Below are 20,916 nucleotides of genomic sequence, written 5' to 3'. Positions count from 1 at the left end.
CCAGGAGAGCTCAAATGGTCTCATTTTGGACCGCTGTTTATAGGGTCGCAAGAGGGTGGGCTTTAGCCATAACAATGTTTCATCGTGGCCACAGTTTGTGTTGGCACTTTCTTTGAAACGGTGAGAACGGGAATGTTATGGTGTTTAGGAAACAAAAGTATTTTCCAAGACCGGTCATAAGGAAAACAGGAGCTCGTTAGACAGCAGTTCTTGGAAAGAGAGTGTTTCTGATAAGCTCAGGAAGAGCTGGGACCACGTGCTGTTTTCAAGGCCGAGGCCTAATGAGCATTTCTCAGATCTCAATATGGCCTGAAAAAGGAGGGGGGAGGAATGCACCACCTCAGCTCCACTCCACCTTTGTAGTTCGGACCCTCAGAGAGCAAGCAGGACCCCTGGGGCCATTTTTCAGAGGCCCGAGACACACAACCCCAGGGACTCCGGCTGCAGCTCCCTGAGCCTTGGCCTCAGCCAGGCATCTGGGAGACCCTGCCCTGTGGCTGTGGTCATTCATCCTCTCCTGTGCTCCTCCCCCTGACAAGCCTTGACTGAACCAGCTGCAAGAGGAAGCATCCCCTTCAGCAAACCAGCTGGGCAGTGAAAGGTCCCTCACCACACCAGGTGCTGCTGCATGATACAGCTGGGCACAGCCATGACCACAACAGCAGCATCAGCTTCCCATGAGCAGCATGAGCCATGGTGGGGAACAAAGGATAATCAGTCATCCCACAACAGCCTTGAAACGTTCTCTCGATGAATTGTAGCCCAAGTGGAAGACCACCATTGTTGCTTCAGTTTTGGAAACAATTTCCAAATGTCTTGGGAGTTGTTTCCAGTAGTTTCCACCATGGATTATGTCTGAGATGGAACCTTACTGATGACTAAGGCAAATCATCTTGTGAGCCTGTAACAGCTCTGTCCTGAGTGAGGCTCTTGGAGGCCTCCTGGACCACAGCGGGCTGTGCCAGCACCTCCCTCTGGGTGGAACGTCTCTCGCAGCTTAAGAACCATAAAGCTGGGGTACTCGAAAGACCACCACTGATGATGAGGCCTGGTTTGATCCACACACACATCCACACACACTCCTCAAAGTCCAACCCAGGCTTGGTTGAGAAATGCAAAGGGATTTGATGTGACCATTTCACTGAGCCCAAGGGGCATTTTCAATAGGTACATTTACACACCTGAATACAGATGTGGTCTCCTCTGTGCCTCTGTGTGTATGAGTGTCTGTGCATTGATAATGGTATCAATGTTGTCACTGTGAATGTATAATTAAGTCCTTGCTATGACTGTGGATTGAGTGCTTCTAAACCCTTTTGTACCCTTCTAATTTTGTGTCCATATCCTTTGCATACCGTGCATTTCTAAATGCACAGTCTCCCTATAAAACATTCAACATTGATTACAATTCAATATTCTATTTATGCTTCATCCATTTAGTAAGTAACAGAGTGAACTTTGCCATCAAACTCTGTTAAAGCCACACTGCCTATGTCCAGCCATGAAAAGAAGTGCTTTTCTCCTTTCCAGCCCACAATCCTGTACTCATCCCACTGAGAAAATTCCAACATCACCAACAGAGGGAGATAAGATGGATTTTCCTATGCTTTTGTGAAGAAGCATAGGAAAGCAGAGGAAGACCTCTGACAGGACTGAAAACTTACTCAAAATATATCTGTATTAAATCTCACAAATTGGCACCAGGCCCTGCAGGACCATGGTCTCCAGGTTACAGACTCAAGCTCAGTGACTGAGGCTTTGGTGCTCTGCTGTAATTTCTGGGAGTTCTTTGTGCAGCTGCTGGCAAGCTCAGGAAAGCAGCCAGTGCTCACCCTGGCAGAGCAGGTGGTAGCTGAGGAGAACAAATGACCACAACTCTCCAGCGATGCTGCACAAAGGCTTTAATGAGAAGGAGCAAAAGCAGCGGCACAGAACACAGACCAAGGGACACGCGTGCGGGGGCCAGGCAGGGAAAGAGATCGGCCCATTTGCCAAGGACAGAGGGGATGACCCGCCGGCTTCAGCAGATCTGACCGCAGCGGGGGAAAGGCAGACACAGGCCTGACCCCCCCAGCCCAAGGGAGCCCCCAGAAGAGATGGGAACCCCCGCACTGCTGAGGGAGCTGCCCACAGCAGCTGACAGAGAGGATCCCACGGCTGTGCTCTGAGGGAAAGAGATGAGGATGGGGCACAGCATGGTCACCACCCACAGCTCATGACTCTTTTTCCTGGGGCAGGCATCCCTTTGCGCATTCAATGCATTTTGCAGTTCAAAGGGATGTTGGATCAGTCTCCCAGAGCATGTGGGAATCATTGTGATGTGGAAGAGTTGGGAAAATCCATGAGCTTTAGGCAAACCTGAATCATCCTGATGTGGAAATGAGTGGACACAGTGTCCTGGACTCAGGCATTCCAGGGATACCAGAACACATAGCCTCATCTCTCCAAAATTTCTGCCTTTGTCAGGGGCATTGCCAGACCTTTTAGGACCACTCCCAAACCACCTCGTGTACATCTGTGTAATCCTGTGCTTCTGCTGCTTCTGCAGCTTTTAGAAAGGCATTGCCTTTTGGTGGGTTCTCAAGGGCCCATGGGATGCAGTGCAACCCACGATAATGGAGGTTGGGAGAGACCAATGGAAGTCCTCTGCTCCTGCTCTGAGAAGAACACACTTCCCAGTTGCCTCCAGAAGCTGTGGGCCTTGTCCCATTGTCCTCTGAACACTGCCACTGTCAGACAGGTGCCTGTCTCTTGGACAGCTCTTCCAGGGATGCCCTGCAACCCTGGGGAGCTACCAGGAGATGGAAAGGGCTCCTACAGCTGAGCCACCCAGGTCCTCGAGGGGGAGGACCACCAGGAGATGACACTGAGGCTGCCTGCACTGGTGAGCACATGCCACATGGCAGTCTGGAGAGCACAGGGCTGGGTATGTGCAGGGAATGCCACCTGCTCTGCATTGCACTGGCAGGCCAGTGACAAGGAATCCCTTTGGGGTACAAGGGCTGGAAAGCAGAGAGAAAGTCTGTCCCAAGAGAGCTTTCACCCCTGATCCTGAGAGTTCCTTACTGCCCATCTCTGGATCCCACCCCATAAGCCTGAGATCTGATCACCCCGTGGAGGGTGCCCTTTCTTTGGCACTGCAGAAGCCACATCTGGGTTGGTGTCCCCATTTGGTGTCCCCAGGGACAAGGGAGGTGGTGATGATCTCTTATGGAGTGAGGCACTGGCAGAGGACCAGGCAGAACATAAGGGCTGCAGCACCTGACGTATGGGGGGAGGCAGAGGGCACTGTGCTTGTGCAACCTGGTGGAGATGAGCAAGGTGTGGAGAGAGGCATGCAGCTGCTATCTCCACCATCTCCTGGAGGTTCTGGAGAGAATGAAGCCAAACTCTCCTGAGAGGTGCACTGCCAAAGGGCAAGAGGCAGCAATCACAAGTTGCAAGAAAAGAAATCCCAGGACTCCCTGGGGGAGGACAAGGGACAGGCCTGGGAGAACTGCACAAGGGACAGTGACCTCTTTCTTGAGCTGTGTCAGTGCTTAGAAGTCAGCAGGACAAGGCCCAGAGCCTGCTGAGGAACCGGGGCAGTTGGATCTGCCCAGAGCACTTGATAGGAGCACAAGACCTCCAGAGCTCCACCCAGACCTTCTGGGGTTGATCTGGTGTATGACAGCCCTTGAGCAGCCACCAAAAGGCTGTAGGTGCAAAAATGCTGTTAGTGAGGATCTTCTTGTTATTTTTCTAAGTCCGTGAGAGACTTTTCTCTCACACAGAAGAGGTAGCAGGGAATGTAAACAACCAAGCCACCTGCAACCTTGGAAAGTCTTGTTTGTGGTATAGTAGAAAATATTTTGATAATGGATGTTTTAGGATTTTGGCCAATCACCCCCAAGGGGTGGCTGGTCCTTTGCCCAATTAGACTATGAAGAAAAAAGTCTATAAAAGAGTTTGTAAAATAATTAAATAAATCAATCTTGCTGCACAATTCCTGCCTGCTGGATCTTCACCTCCTCCTCCTCCCTATGGCTGCGGGACGCGGTGGTATACCGCAGGAACCAGGCCTGGGGTAATAAAAGGCCATGCCTTGGGAGACAGCAAATGCAGCAGATTGTACCAGGTGATCCAGGAGCGAGGATAAAAGGTGGGGAAATGCCCTTCATGGCAGCAGAACATTGAGGATATGAGCTCTGTTAACCCTTGAACACCTGAGTCTGTGGCACCCAGTCCACTGAAGTCCACGCTGGGTGAGTCAGGTTTGCCTGGAGCTCAGGGATTTTCCCAACTCTTCCACATTATGATGACACCCACGTGCTCTGGGAGACTGATCCAGTGTCCCTTTGAAATGCAAAATGCATCAAATGGGAAACCCCACTCCTGACCCAGAAAAAAGAGCCGTGAGCTTTGGGCTCCCTGCCCTCAGCCTTTCCCCAAAGCTGCCATCCAGGTCTCAGGCCTCTGGGATGAACACGCTGAGCAAAAGAGGTCAGTGTGGCTGTGGGTCTCTTTCAGGGAAGGACGTGGCATCTCTTTGATCACAAAACCAGGCCGTGGTACAGCCTGTGGACCAGAAGCAAATCCCTAGGGCTGGCACTCAGGCCTGCAGGGGACATCCTTCCAGCTGAACATGGACTTTGCTTGCCACTGAGCTTTGCCACCTCCCTGCAGAGTTGGGTCTCTTCCCCACTATGGGATTGTGCAGTGTTGACTTTCGGCCTCAACTGACCCACAGTCTTCTGTACATCTGTGATGACCCGTGGAAGTAATGACTCTCAGGATTAGCCCGAGTGCCTGCACTGAAAGCTCCTGAGAGCTGACCTGAGGTGTCTCTCATGGCTGAATTTAACTGTAACTGGAGCCAAATTAACCATCAAGAAGAACAAGTGACAGAAGCAACAGACACTCCACAAATCCATTTAAACTCGCCTTACACACCAGCCTGGGAACTCCAAGTCAAGGGGCCTTAGGAAGCTGGGACACAGATGAATCATTTCCATGTGTGCTGGTGTGAAACTGGAGAAAAATGCCTGAGATGAAAGAGGCAGGGACTTCAGCAGCAGCGAAGCCTCGCAAGTGGCCACTCCCAGGAGTTTGGATGTTTCACAAACAAGGAATGTTTGTGGTCCCACAGGGCTCTGGGACACGGCATAAAAGGCTGCGCTGCTCCAGGCTCTGCATCCTCCTCCTCTCTGGCCTGCCTTTCCTCGAAGAAGGAGGTAAGCCTGAGTCCGCTCCATGTCTCCCTGTGGGCTGAACTGCTGTCATGGAGGCTGCCCAGGCTGATCCTTGGGCTGCCTCAGCTTGGCCCTGACACAGAACTGTTGAAGGGCCATCAGCCTTTCCATGGTGGGGGCTGGGGACAGCTGGGAAGAGGGGGCTTTGTTCCAGCAGAAGGGGATCAATGGGGCTCAGCCACAGGGGGATGTGCCCAGCAGAATTCACGCCTGCCGTGCGTGTAGCAAAATGTCCCTGGACATCTCTAACACAGCCATGTCTGTTCTGGACATGGGCTGTGGCCAGTCTTCCCACAGGGGCCTTAAAGCCACTGTGCTGGGTCCTATTCCTGAAGTGGGTTGGCCTTCCTGTGCCTTGCCACTCACAGGGCACGAGGAGGGTCGTGGGAGCTGTAGGCACAGAGTGTGTTTTGAAGACCAAATGTGTCCCTGGAGAGAGCTGAAGGACAGACAGACTGATCCTGAGGCTGGTTGGTGCTCCCTGCTCTGTGTTGCAGCTTTGCCTCCTGCGCCGAGAGATGTCTTGCTGCAGACCCTGTCCCCCTCAGCCCTGCGGCCCCTGTGGCCCAACCCCCCTTGCAAGCAGCTGCAGTGAGCCCTGTGTCGCCCGCTGCGCTGACTCCACGGTGTACATCGAGCCTTCGCCGGTGGTGGTGACCATGCCGGGCCCCATCCTCACCTCTTTCCCTCAGAGCACAGCCGTGGGATCCTCTCTGTCAGCTGCTGTGGGCAGCTCCCTCAGCAGTGCGGGGGTTCCCATCTCTTCTGGGGGCTCCCTTGGGCTGGGGGGGTCAGGCCTGTGTCTGCCTTTCCCCCGCTGCGGTCAGATCTGCTGAAGCCAGCGGGTCATCCCCTCTGTCCTTGGCAAATGGGCCGATCTCTTTCCCTGCCTGGCCCCTGCACACGTGTCCCTTGGTCTGTGTTCTGTGCCGCTGCTTTTGCTCCTTCTCATTAAAGCCTTTGTGCAGCATCGCTGGAGAGTTGTGGTCATTTGTTCTCCTCAGCTACCACCTGCTCTGCCAGGGTGAGCACTGGCTGCTTTCCTGAGCTTGCCAGCAGCTGCACAAAGAACTCCCAGAAATTACAGCAGTGCACCAAAGCCTCAGTCACTGAGCTTGGGTCTGTAACCTGGAGACCATGGTCCTGCAGGGCCTGGTGCCAATTTGTTCTTTGTGAAAGAGAGTTAATAAAGATATTTTGAGTAAGTTTTCAGTCCTGTCAGAGCTTCTTCACAAAAGCATAGGAAAATCCATCTTATCTCCCTCTGTTGGTGATGTTGGAATTTTCTCAGTGGGATGAGTACAGGATTGTGGGCTGGAAAGGAGAAAAGCACTTCTTTTCATGGCTGGACATAGGCAGTGTGGCTTTAACAGAGTTTGATGGCAAAGTTCACTCTGTTACTTACTAAATGGATGAAGCATAAATAGAATATTGAATTGTAATCAATGTTGAATGTTTTATAGGGAGACTGTGCATTTAGAAATGCACGGTATGCAAAGGATATGGACACAAAATAAGAAGGGTGCAAAAGGGTTTAGAAGCACTCAATCCACAGTCATAGCAAGGACTTAATTATACATTCACAGTGACAACATTGATACCATTATCAATGCACAGACACTCATACACACAGAGGCACAGAGGAGAGCACATCTGTATTCAGGTGTGTAAATGTACCTATTGGAAATGCCCCTTGGGCTCAGTGAAATGGTCACATCAAATCCCTTTGCGTTTCTCAACCAAGCCTGGGTTGGACTTTGAGGAGTGTGTGTGGATGTGTGTGTGGATCAAACCAGGCCTCATCATCAGTGGTGGTCTTTCGAGTACCCCAGCTTTATGGTTCTTAAGCTGCGAGAGACGTTCCACCCAGAGGGAGGTGCTGGCACAGCCCGCTGTGGTCCAGGAGGCCTCCAAGAGCCTCACTCAGGACAGAGCTGTTACAGGCTCACAAGATGATTTGCCTTAGTCATCAGTAAGGTTCCATCTCAGACATAATCCATGGTGGAAACTACTGGAAACAACTCCCAAGACATTTGGAAATTGTTTCCAAAACTGAAGCAACAATGGGGGTCTTCCACTTGGGCTACAATTCATCAAGAGAACGTTTCAAGGCTGTTGTGGGATGACTGATTATCCTTTGTTCCCCACCATGGCTCATGCTGCTCATGGGAAGCTGATGCTGCTGTTGTGGTCATGGCTGTGCCCAGCTGTATCATGCAGCAGCACCTGGTGTGGTGAGGGACCTTTCACTGCCCAGCTGGTTTGCTGAAGGGGATGCTTCCTCTTGCAGCTGGTTCAGTCAAGGCTTGTCAGGGGGAGGAACACAGGAGAGGATGAATGACCACAGCCACAGGGCAGGGTCTCCCAGATGCCTGGCTGAGGCCAAGGCTCAGGGAGCTGCAGCCGGAGTCCCTGGGGTTGTGTGTCTCGGGCCTCTGAAAAATGGCCCCAGGGGTCCTGCTTGCTCTCTGAGGGTCCGAACTACAAAGGTGGAGTGGAGCTGAGGTGGTGCATTCCTCCTCCCTCCTTTTTCAGGCCATATTGAGATCTGAGAAATGCTCATTAGGCCCCGGCCTTGAAAACAGCACGTGGTCCCAGCTCTTCCTGAGCTTATCAGAAACACTCTCTTTCCAAGAACTGCTGTCTAACGAGCTCCTGTTTTCCTTATGACCGGTCTTGGAAAATACTTTTGTTTCCTGAACACCATAACATTCCCGTTCTCACCGTTTCAAAGAAAGTGCCAACACAAACTGTGGCCACGATGAAACATTGTTATGGCTAAAGCCCACCCTCTTGCGACCCTATAAACAGCGGTCCAAAATGAGACCATTTGAGCTCTCCTGGAGCGCAGCAGGCTGCAACCAGCAATCTCCCTCTGAGTGAGATGCCTCTCAGAGCCAGCAAACTCTCAGGTTTGCAGTACTTGGAGGATTGCCGAACAATAGCAAGTCCTGGGCTGACACCCTCACTCCTTGAGGCCCGACCCTTTGCCCGTCAGGAGATGCAAAGGCATCCAAAGTGAATATTTCACTGACCTCTGAGGGGAATTTTTCACAGGTACCTTGCTCACACTGACTCTTCATGTCTGTGTGCGTGCACATGCATGTAAGCTATAGCAAATCTGGGAGAAATACTGCTTTCTTGGATGTTTAAGTAGCTTGGATATCTAAGTAAATTAGGCCTGTAAGTAAGGTTAAGTTACAGTTATAAACTTATCTAAATGCTTGTCCTGGGGTGATGTTATGAGGCTGCTTTATTCCTTAACCATCCGCTTAATGCCCAAGGCAGCTGTATCTTTAAGATGGACCCGGGGGCCGGGGCCACAGCTGCAGCCATGGGACCCCGGGTGCGGTCGGTTCAAGGGGCCTGTCCAACGGCTCTGGCTGCAACAGCGCTGCACCGTGCTCTGGAGGGAGGGCAGCGGGGACGCTGCACTGCTCCTGTGGTGGTCTTTCATTCCTGCTAGCTTGGAAAAAGGTTTTGGTTTTTTTTTTCTTTCCTCCCCCTGGCCTCCCTACCTTCCTTCCCTTCTCTCCGGCCCGGGGAGTCTGCGGGGTAGCCCCGGCTGGTCCGAACCCCGAGAAAGGCCAAACCAGTGAGCGAAGGGACACAGAAATCCACCAGCTTCTCCTGCTGCAAGGAGGAGGAGAACTGGCACCGGAGAAAAATAGGTTTTTCCAGCTGTTCTCTGGAAAATGGCCCTAAGGTCCATTCTTGCTCTGTGAGGGTCCCAACTGCAAATGTGGAGTGAAGCCTTGGCCCCAAAGTGTCTGGGCATTGGTGTCATGGCACAGGGCATGTGATGAGCAGGGCAGTGTTATAAACATATACTATAATATTGGCTTCTCGCAAAGTATAAAGGTAGATATTATATAATGTTAGAAATGCTTTTTGCTGTGTGGATGTAGTTTTCTCTCTTTTTAGCAAGAATGTTAGCAAGTGTGAGCAAGTAAGATAACCTCCAAGCGAACAGAGGATGAGGCCCGAGAAGCTGCTGATCAACACTTTGTCCAGGGAACAAAAAGGCCCAAAGGCTGCTCTGCCCGGAGAACGGGCGGCCTGGAGGGTCCGAGAGCCGCTATCACCGCTCTGCCCGGGGGGCAAAGAGGCCCAAAGCTGCAATCAGCCCTGACTGTCTGGAGAATTAAGAGATCCACCCTACCATCAACTCTTACCTAGCAGGCCCAACCCCAAGAATCAAAAGAAATAAAACCGCAAGGCAGAAGAATACTCATGCTCTAAAAAGGCGGAACCAAGGACTGGCCATGCAGAACAGCTCCGGGAAAAGTTTGAATATTAATAGAGAACAGACAGTAAAAATAGTATAAAAAGAACTCACCTTGAACATCAGGTGTGCTCTTGGCAAAGCACCAAGGCACCCGGCCATTACCTCTTTGCTTTATTTTATGTGTCTCTTATTGTCTTTATATTAAACCCTTTAAATTCTCACAGGAGAGTGAACCTCGTTTTTCAGAGCAGGGAGGGCTGCAGCAGGTAATTGTGGCCGAGTGGTGAAGGCAATGAACTGGAAATCCATTGGGATTTCCCTGTGCAGATTTGATTCCTGCCAGCTACAGGGCACACACTCCTTTTGGGCTGCAGGCAGTTGACCACGCTGCAACTGTGACACTCCAGGTACCTGCAAAGGTACCACTCTACAGGTGGGTGCCATGGACAACAGCTGTGCCTGCCCAGAGGGCTCCTGCACTTGCAGTCCCAGCTGTTCCCACAGAGCAGCCCCAAGGGAGGAGCTAAAGTCAGCCTGCTGCACTTCTAAACGGTGCTTTCTTAAGGAGGTCTGGATGGGCCAGTCCCTCCCAGGGACTACTGGGAACCATCTCCCACCCTCAGTAATGTTACACAGGACAGCAATCTGCACCAGGCAGAGAGGAGATTCCTTGTCTCCCTGTCTTGATGTTCGGGGCATCCTTTGGCTGTTGGGCTGTAAAAAGGCAGAGCTGAGCCAGGAGGGAGGACAAGACAGGGGCTGTGGGGGAGTGCAGCACAACACAGCCAGGGTAAGAGGTCACAGCCCCTGTGAAAGGCAAGGTACCAACAGCTCTACAATCTGCTTAATGCAAAAAACTCTGTCTAAGGCTGAGTTTTTACCTCGCAGTACATGTGACCTGAAGGCCCAACCTAAACCAGCTCTCACTGGCTGAGAATATCCCATATGGACAATAAAAGAATAGGACATTTGTTTAAAACAAAAGACAGTTAACACCCCACTGAGGATCTGTCCTCACCACCTACACAGGAAAAGCACAGAGTCATTATGTGATCAACAGTGTCTAATTAGCTCCTCACAAAAAGATTAATGTCACTGGTCAAAGGAACTGTACTGTAAACATAAACCTTCCTCCTCTGGGCTGGTTTCCTATATGCATTGGGCTGGGACACCTTCTTGTGCACAGTTGTAATAGCAGAATTCCTTCCGTTGGTAATTCCAAGCAAAGGGAGCCTGCGTCCCTCCTTGGCCAGCAAAGAACCAAACTGTCGGGCAGGTGCCGTCCCGCAGCATGCTGGGAGCAGAGCTGGATTTCTGGGCAGGGCTGCAGCCGTCAGGATGTCACTGGATTTCAGGTACCCCAAGGCTACAGCCTGCCTCCGGGGTGCCTTGAGCATGTGCAGTGCCAGCGTGGGCGGTCAAAGGCCAAGTGGCTGTGCAGGGCTGTGGGAGAAGGGCAAGGTCCGGCCCTGGAGCTGTGGAGCGCATGCCCAACAGGAGATGAATTTGTCGAGGAGTCCATTTTGTGGGGCGGGGGAGGCCAAGCAGAGAGGAAGGAAGGGAGTGAGAGCCAGCAGTGCCTGGGTAGGGTCAGGCCTGGCTGGAGGCAGTGGTGGCCAAGCCCCAGGGGGAGCAGAGTGGCGCAGCGGGAGCGTGCTGGGCCCATGACCCAGAGGTCGATGGATTGAAACCATCCTCTGCTAGGGCACTTTTTCACCGACACTGCCCCACCCAACAGCTTTTACCCTGCTTACGGATGGCTGTGGAGCAGTATGCACAGTTCCCCCACAAGGCCTTGGGACACAGGTCTTCCTTCCCTGCTGGCAGCTCAATCTGCAGCTTCTCAGGCACAGGAGGGCACCTCCTGTAGGGGCAGAGGAGGCTCAGCCTGCTGCACGTGTGCTCAGCTCAAAGACCTGGGAGCTTTCTCTGTCCTTGTCTGTTTGCTGCCATGACCATTTGTAGGGTGATCCAGGATCAGGGCCAAGCAGGTATTTCCCAAGGGACACTGTATTGGCAGGAGGTGGCTGGGTGTTGGGAATGGAGGGGACATGGGACTCTGCAGTGTGATCGCTGGGGGAAGAGGAAAGGGGCTGCCCTGTGCTACACACAGATGATTCAATCTCCATGTCAGACTGCTGAGCTGTCAGCAGTTTGTGGCCTCCATGAAAATGCAATGCAGAGAGGGTAGACAGTGCCAGACAGAGGAGGGAAAAAAGAAGGGTCAGGAAGAGCATAGAGAAAATTTATAAGCCCATGCTGCTTGAGTGGATACAAGAATGTGAAGTAGATGAGCTGATCCCGGATAAGAGCAAGTAAAGGTTGTGTTTACTGTTTGTTTGGGGGGTTTTTTTGTTATTTACTATGTGAACCTTTTTCAATTGGCGAAAGGTGAATTTCCCCAAGTTGAGTCTGCTTTGCCAACAACAGTATTTGCAAAGCCATGTCTGAATGTTTATTTTGTCCTGGAAGAATTCTTGTCTTATTTCCTATGCTCCTCATTCACTAAAGGTGGAGCAGGAGTGAGCAACTGGGTGGGCGGTTGGCTGTGCTTACCCCACCACAGGTATGTACTCACAAATGCACCTACACCTGCACGTGTATGAAAGTGGGTGGGGAGTGATGCCATTAACAGCTTTAGGTCCACTAAAGCACCACCAGCACTCACATAAACAAGGGAGACAGTCTGATCCTTTTCTTTCTCTCTGGCTGCTCAGGACTGGAGATTGGTACTGGACACAGCTCCATCTCTCCCACCTGCGCACCCTAGGTCTGTGCAGTCTGCGCCTGCAGCTCGGTCATAATCTGTGCAGGGTCCTGCTCCAAGCCTGGTCACTCCCTGCTGCTGATCTCCTCTAGTCGGTGTCTAGCCCAGCTTGAGTTTCCCAGACAGTATCTTACTCACAGAAACACCTGTACCCTGTGGCAGCTCCTAGCAGTGTGCACGGAAGACAGCAGCCTGTGCCTCCATCCGGGCAGTTGTGAACTCCAGGTGACAGAAGAAGCAATGCTGGCTGTATGCGTTGGTGGTATAGTGGTGAGCATAGCTGCCTTCCAAGCAGTTGACCCGGGTTCGATTCCCGGCCAACGCAGCTTTTTGTTTTGTAGGCTCAATAGTGTCCTATCTGCTCCCAAAGAGCAGCACGGAGGCCACGAGCTGTTGTGTTCTCTGTAAGCCTGGGTGACAGACCACAGCTTCTAGTTCAGTCCTCTCTTACCTGCCGTGACACATCTTATTTTGATGCACAGGTTTCTCCTCACCTGTGGTTCTCCCCAGTACCTCTCCCAGGGATTCAGATGAGGGTGATGAAAGATGTTTGTACAGCACCAGCTCTTGGGGCCCTGGAGGACACGCTGCTTTCACCAGTGTACTTTTCCAGCTGAGGGGGCTCTGGGCTGGGCTCCTCACTGTACAGGAGCCAGACGAGAGGGATTTTCAGTGTTGCTGCTGCAGGTGGTTGCACCTGGCAAGAGAAGCGTGCCGCTCTGGCACGGTTATGATGAAGACCGACAATGCCCAGGTGGGGACTGAGGCATGAACTGCATATCATGAGGCCAGATATGCAATTTGGGGGTATAGTGGGAGGAGGCCGGTTCTTTATAAAATGTCTCAGTGTCACATTGGAGTGAAATTGCTCTCCATCCTCCACCTTTTCCATCTCTGCAGTGCTGGCTGGTCAAATGCCTTGTTATTCCCCTTCAGTGGGGATGCTGGTATGTACAATGTCTGTGTTCATAGCACAGAGTCATTTAATATGTAGGACTCTTTCTTGAAAACAGACTGTGGTTCATGTGGGAACTTAGTTTGAAATGACCTGATTAACAATCATGACTGCATGTCTCAGACACCCTGTGTAGGGCTGCTGACCTATTCTGTCCAGGCTCCAGCACCACAGTGATATGCTAAAGTTTAATAGAATTCATCGTAATAATGGTTTTGGTAACTAAAGGCTAAAACAGTCTCGTTTCTCTTACAGCTTATGGATAAGAGAAACTGGCAGAAGTTGCTAAACTACTACCCATAAAATTTGAAAAATCGTACAACAAGGGAAATTCCCACTGACTGGAAAAGGGGAAACAAAACCACCATTTCTAAAAAGACAAAAAAGGAAGTCCTGAAGAATTATAGGTTGGTCAGTCTCACCTTGGTGCCCGGCAAGATAATGGGAAAGATCTACTGGAAAACTTTGTTAATGCACGTGGAAAACAAGGAGATGAAAGGTGACAGACAACATGGCTTCCCTAAGGGCAAAATTATTGGCCTATTCTACTGAAATGGAGCCTGGAGAAGAGCTGTGAGGGTGTCAGCATGCTGAGGGAACAAAAAGGCCAACATACCACTGAGAGTTGAACTCAGATCACTGGATTCAGAGTCCAGAGTGCTCACCATGACACCATGGCACCTCCTGCGTAGCTCACCTCTGGCTCCTGTGCCCAGCCTTGCTCAGCCTTAGGCCCCTGGCTGAGGCTGGCTGTCTCTCCATCGCCTTGGACATCCATCACCAAGTGCAGCATTCCTGCAGGGCCTCCAGGCACTCTCTGATCACGCCACCCTTCAGGGCAGCAGCACAGCTCCTTCTGCAGGCCCGGCGTGGCCTCTCTTACAAGTGCCAGGCTCGAAACCTCAAACAATCTTGTCTTTCCCAAATTGCAACAAGCTCTTTCTGACTCAGGGCAGGCCTTGGAAAGTCACCTTCCCCCAGCAGAAGCCCCCTTGCCTTCTCTTCTCCAGCCCAAACCAGCCCCGCTCCTTAAAGACTAATGAGAGGGAAACTGACCCATCTCTACAAAAGGTGAAGAAAGACCTTCTGGGGAACCCAAGGAAAGGGGCTGGAGAGGCAAGGAGAAAGGATAGGTGAGACACCAAGGGCTGAGCAACGACTGAGCTCCAGTTCCTGTGGGGAAGAGGTTCCCTCACTGCCCGTGGTGCAGGGCAAGGAGGGCAGAGGCCTCTCTGGGAACTCCTTCTTCTCAGAAGGAACTTGACTGCCAGGCATCCCAGGAGGACACAAGTCCCAGTGCCTGAGTCCCATTGAAACCCCAGCATGATGCCCAGGCATGGGGAATCACAAAGATCTCTGCACCCCTGGCTCCAGTGGCTCTTTGCTCTCTGGGAGTCTCTGCAGGATCCAGAGCAGCCCCCGCAGTCTGCTTTTGCCAAGGCCAACCTGGCTCAAAGCCAGTTTGTGCCTGCTGGGCTGGGAGGTGCCTGGAGTCCCGGGCAGGAGGCCCAGCTGAGGGGAGCAGGAGCAGGAGCTCAGCTGCTCTGTGGGAGCAGAACTTGCAGAGGGAAGAAGCTGCGCTGTTCGGGAGCAGGAGAGGCCGGGCAGTGTGGAGCCAGGCTGAAGAAAAGCTGGTCTGCCTTGGCCAGGAATGACTGAGCCCTGCTCACCTGCCTGAGGGCAGCTCTGCCAAGCACTACCCTGCAAGGCTCCTGCAGCGCTGCTGCTGCTTCCCGCTCCTGCCGCCCGCAGCCTGCGCTGCCTCCTGCTCCTCCAGTGCCCACGGGCACTGCCTCCCACACTGCCACCTCACACCCTGGCCTGGCTCCAGCTCCTGCACCTCTCACACTGGCTGCCCCCTCCTTCCACCCCCTGCACACACCCCAGCTCCAGCTCCTGGCATGTGCCTGTGCTCCTCTGGCTCTGACACGTGGCCAAACTCACGCTGCTGGGTGCTCCTAATGGAGCCCCTCCAGTTGTAGAACACAAGTCCTGTTTCACTGAGGAATCCTCCATGGTCCCCATGCCTTTCAGGGAACCTCTTCAGTGCCATGGCTACTCTGCAGGATGGATTGTCATCTGCAATATTCACACGCTCCAGCAATGGTGCTTGGGGGGTGCCACGAGCTTCACAGGTGTTTCAGAGTTGTGGTGGCAGCAGGAACCAGCTGTGTCCTGGGCAGGCCAACCCCTAAAGGTTTTCCAAGAGAGACAGCACCAACAGCACCCTGTGTCTCCTCCATTCCCAACACCCAGCCACCTCTAGCCAATACAGTGTCCCTTGGGAATACCTGCTTGGCCCTGATCCTGGATCACCCTACAAATGGTCACGGCAGCAAACAGACAAGGACAGAGAAAGCTCCCAGGTCTTTGAGCTGAGCACACGTGCATCAGGCTGAGCCTCCTCCGCCCCTACAGGAGGTGCCCTCCTGTGCCTGAGAAGCTGCAGGTTGAGCTGCCAGCAGGGAAGGGAGGAAGACCTGTGTGCTCATAATATGCAGGGCCTCGAGGGGGGAGCTGTGCCTGCTGCTCTGCAGCTGCCCATAGGCCATGCTGAAGGGCCCTTTGGGAGTGTTGGTGCCTGAGAAAGCCAAAGAGAAAGTGTCACCAAAGCCTAGGGGAAAACAGAAACTCTCATACAACATCTTTTCAATGTTAGAGGATTAGACATTACTTTATTCTGGCCAGGATGGTATGCTGGCCGGGATGTGCAATAGAAATTATTCCATCCACACATGCCTGGTTTGTGCAGTGGAAATTTTTCCATCACACATGATTCTTTACCAGATTTTTCACATATTTATATGTCAAAACTCCGAAGAAATTCTTCTTCATTGGACCTGAATTACACAATCCTTAGTATTCAATCTCCTATTGATTATTGATCCCTTTTCCTTGGATGCTAATTTGGTGCTCTTAACAATCTTTTCCCAGACTACGTGTCTCCAGCCACACCAGGCAGTAATGTTAATGTCCGTTTATCTCCTCTTTATCTTCTGGCCACTCCTAACCTGTAGATGCATGTTAAACTCTCATCATCTGGGAATCTTCTTTTTGTTGATTGAAGCCTACCTGGCCCCAGCCAGCAGAACTCAAACCCTGGGTAAACAGAGTCTTTTGAAGAAAAGCTTTGATACCCCTCCCCTTGGGCAAAGGTGAACAAACCCCTGACTAAAGTTAGTTAAAAAATAATAAAAGTTGTAGCATTTCTAACAAAAGCAGGTAGCAGGGGCAGAGGGAAGCGGAGGGCTATGGCCAGGGGTGCCCAGAGAGCTAGAGCCACGCAGGGTAAAAGCTGTTGGGTGGGGCAGCGTCGGTGAAAAAGTGCCCTAGCAGAGGATGGTTTCGATCCATCGACCTCTGGGTTATGGGCCCAGCACGCTCCCGCTGCGCCACTCTGCTCCCCCTGGGGCTTGGCCACCACTGCCTCCAGCCAGGCCTGACCCTACCCAGGCACTGCTGGCTCTCACTCCCTTCTTTCCTCTCTGCTTGGCCTCCCCCACCCCATAAAATGGACTCCCCGACAAATTCATCTCCTGTTGGGCATGCGCTCCACAGCTCCAGGGCCGCCCTTGCCCTTCTCCCACAGCCCTGCACAGCCACTTGGCCTTTGACCACCCACGCTGGCACTGCACATGCTCAAGGCACCCCGGAGGCAGGCTGTAGCCTTGGGCCTTGCTAGGGACGGGGGCACCTGAAATCCAGTGACATCCTGACGGCTGCAGCCCTGCCCAGAAATCCAGCTCTGCTCCCAGCATGCTGCAGGACGGCACCTGCCCGACAGTTTGGTTCTTTGCTGGCCAAGGAGGGACGCAGGCTCCCTTTGCTTGGAATTACCAACGGAAGGAATTCTGCTATTACAGCTGTGCAAATTCTGGTGCCTCAGCTCAATGCTGCTCACGGTTACCCTGAAGGAAAAGCTCTGAGTTCTAGGCACTTTGTGCTAAGCAGGCTGTCAAGCTGCAGGTCCTTGCCTTTCACGCTTGGTGCTAATGCGCGGTGACAAAACGCTCAGCTCCAGGTGCTGTCTGCATTTCCCCTTTCCTTCTTCATTGATGCTGACAACATCGCTGAGCTTCTTTTCCCTTGCAGTGCTTCCCCCAGGCCAAAGTGCTTGGCTGCAGGGCAGAGACCTTGCAGCAGCAATGGGCTTTTTGTCTCCTGCCCTTATGTGTGCACCTCAAGCTTTCCCTTGCCCCAAAGAAGGGCCCTCAGAAGCCAGGCAAGGCTGCCAGCAGCTCCTCTCCTCCCTTGCGGCTGCTCTGCGGGAACAGCCGGGGCTGCAAGCGCAGGAGCCCTCTGGGGCTGCGTCACAGCTGCAGCGTGTTCAGCTGCCCGCAGCCCAAAAGGCGCGTGCACGCCGTAGTTGGCAGGATTCGAACCTGCGCGGGGAAACCCCAATGGATTTCTAGTCCATCGCCTTCACCACTCGGCCACAACTACCTGCTCCGGGCCTCCCTGCCCTGCACATCACATGCCCTGTGCCACGACCCTGACGCCCAGGCACTTTGGGCCAAGGCTCCTCTTACAAACGAGTGTTTGAGATTGCTTAAAAAAATCACTGGCAAGGGTATCAGCAAAAGCCAGATTTAATATTAAATGAAAGCACAACAAAGTTTGTTGGCAAGGGTCACTCTACTACTTACAGGACAGTTAAGGCACAACAAGGAAAAACAAGCAACAACAAAACCAAACAAAATCCAAGCAATCAAAACAGAAATGAACCAAGAACTATCTAGGGGAATGTGTGTGTTTGCGTGTGTGTCTCTGTGTGTGTGCGTGTGTGTGTGACAAAAGACAGTGAGGGCAAGGATATAAAGGAACACAGCCTAAAAGCTTAACAGCACTCAAACTTTACAGTATTTTAACTTAACCTATCCCTTAAACCTAATTAATATCTTAACCTTAAAATTTAACAGAGGAATAACACTTGAAGAGCATTTAACCTAACATATAACTTCAAAGTTATACTTAGCAACTTAGCAGAAGAACAACACTAAGCAGCATTGTCTCAGTTTTGGAGACAAAATTTTAGGAGGATACGCTCTGGAATGAGTGCCTCCTGAAAGGAAAAGGGCCTCCCCCTTTCCTCCGCCAGTGAGACAAATTAATAACAGCATGTGAAAGTGAAAAAAATGAACTGTTTATTAACACAGAACAAAACGGGGGAAAAAAGGGGAAAAGGGTGTGTGGGGGTGCCTGCAAGGAACCTGTTAAGATCAGAGTTAAGAAAGTTGGCTTTCACGAAGTTGTTGATTAGCTGTTGATTAGTTATTTAAAGTTGGTAATTAGGGAATAAAGAGGGTTGTTAATTAGTTTGTTGAATGTTTCTGCAGTTGAACAGTTGTACATTGATCAGATTTAATTGTTGCAACTGATCGAGGTTAAAAGTTATTAGTTAATAACTAATGTGTCATTATATTTATGTGTTCATTATATTTATTGTTAATAAAATCATTATAGGCATAGTGGTACAAAATGGAGAACAGGGGAATGTTCCAGACCCTCCATGAGGTAATCACAAAAGGAGGGCCTCAACCCTTATCTACATAAGGGTGGAAATGAAGGACTCTTACTGGATGTTCCTCAGACCAGTCAGAAGACCCCAGACAACAGCCAAAGGACACCAAGCCAATAAATGGACTCCAGACCACAGCGAGCCAATCGCGATGCTCCACTTGGGCGGGGAAAGGGGCGGCCGGGAGACGGAAACTAGGGGTATAAAATGTATCACCCGAGGCTGTGAGGGGAGCCTCTGCTTTGTGCCAGGCCAAGTTTCTACTGCTGCACTCTTTTGACTTGTGTGAGGCAAATAGCCGCAAGTGGTCTCTTATTGTCTTTTAATTTAGTCTTTGCTAATAAATTTCTTTTAAGGCTCAACCTTGAGCCCGTTTTTAAGAGAACCGAAAAGGATTGAGTAAAATGTTAACCCCAGAAACTTATGCTCTATCCACACAGCTACACACCCACCCACAGTAGAACAGAAAAACTCAAAAATACAATAAATGCCCGGAGAAGGAAAATACACAGGCTGGCAACTGGTCCCCCAGTCTCCGGGAAGGGAAAGGGGAGTCCACACAGCAGCCTGGAGAAGAGCAGATGGGAAAAAAAAACACCTGTCAATTCTCCAGCGACGGTCCTCCTCCTCACCACAGGCGAAACTGGAGAACAGCTGGAAAAACCTATTGCTTCTCCGGTGCCAGTTCTCCTCCTCCTTGCAGCAGGAGAAGCTGGTGGATTTCTGTGTCCCTTCGCTCACTGGTTTGGCCTTTCTCGGGGTTCGGACCAGCCGGGGCCACCCCGCAGACTCCCCGGGCCGGAGAGAAGGGAAGGAAGGTAGGGAGGCCAGGGGGAGGAAAGAAAAAAAAAATCAAAACCTTTTTCCAAGCTAGCAGGAATGAAAGACCACCACAGGAGCAGTGCAGCGTCCCCGCTGCCCTCCCTCCAGAGCACGGTGCAGCGCTGTTGCAGCCAGAGCCGTTGGACAGGCCCCTTGAACCGACCGCACCCGGGGTCCCATGGCTGCAGCTGTGGCCCCGGCCCCCGGGTCCATCTTAAAGATAACAGCTGCCTTGGGCATTAAGCGGATGGTTAAGGAATAAAGCAGCCTCATAACATCACCCCAGGACAAGCATTTAGATAAGTTTATAACTGTAACTTAACCTTACTTACAGGCCTAATTTACTTAGATATCCAAGCTACTTAAACATCCAAGAAAGCAGTATTTCTCCCAGATTTGCTATAGCTTACATGCATGTGCACGCACACAGACATGAAGAGTCAGTGTGAGCAAGGTACCTGTGAAAAATTCCCCTCAGAGGTCAGTGAAATATTCACTTTGGATGCCTTTGCATCTCCTGACGGGCAAAGGGTCGGGCCTCAAGGAGTGAGGGTGTCAGCCCAGGACTTGCTATTGTTCGGCAATCCTCCAAGTACTGCAAACCTGAGAGTTTGCTGGCTCTGAGAGGCATCTCACTCAGAGGGAGATTGCTGGTTGCAGCCTGCTGCGCTCCAGGAGAGCTCAAATGGTCTCATTTTGGACCGCTGTTTATAGGGTCGCAAGAGGGTGGGCTTTAGCCATAACAATGTTTCATCGTGGCCACAGTTTGTGTTGGCACTTTCTTTGAAACGGTGAGAACGGGAATGTTATGGTGTTCAGGAAACAAAAGTATTTTCCAAGACCGGTCATAAGGAAAACAGGAGCTCGTTAGACAGCAGTTCTTGGAAAGAGAGTGTTTCTGATAAGCTCAGGAAGAGCTGGGACCACGTGCTGTTTTCAAGGCCGGGGCCTAATGAGCATTTCTCAGATCTCAATATGGCCTGAAAAAGGAGGGGGGAGGAATGCACCACCTCAGCTCCACTCCACCTTTGTAGTTCGGACCCTCAGAGAGCAAGCAGGACCCCTGGGGCCATTTTTCAGAGGCCCGAGACACACAACCCCAGGGACTCCGGCTGCAGCTCCCTGAGCCTTGGCCTCAGCCAGGCATCTGGGAGACCCTGCCCTGTGGCTGTGGTCATTCATCCTCTCCTGTGCTCCTCCCCCTGACAAGCCTTGACTGAACCAGCTGCAAGAGGAAGCATCCCCTTCAGCAAACCAGCTGGGCAGTGAAAGGTCCCTCACCACACCAGGTGCTGCTGCATGATACAGCTGGGCACAGCCATGACCACAACAGCAGCATCAGCTTCCCATGAGCAGCATGAGCCATGGTGGGGAACAAAGGATAATCAGTCATCC

The sequence above is a fragment of the Coloeus monedula genome (genome assembly GCF_965178545.1).
Source record: "Coloeus monedula genome assembly, chromosome: 14".
NCBI lineage: Eukaryota > Metazoa > Chordata > Aves > Passeriformes > Corvidae > Coloeus > Coloeus monedula.
Note: the sequence above shows the minus strand (reverse complement) of the source record.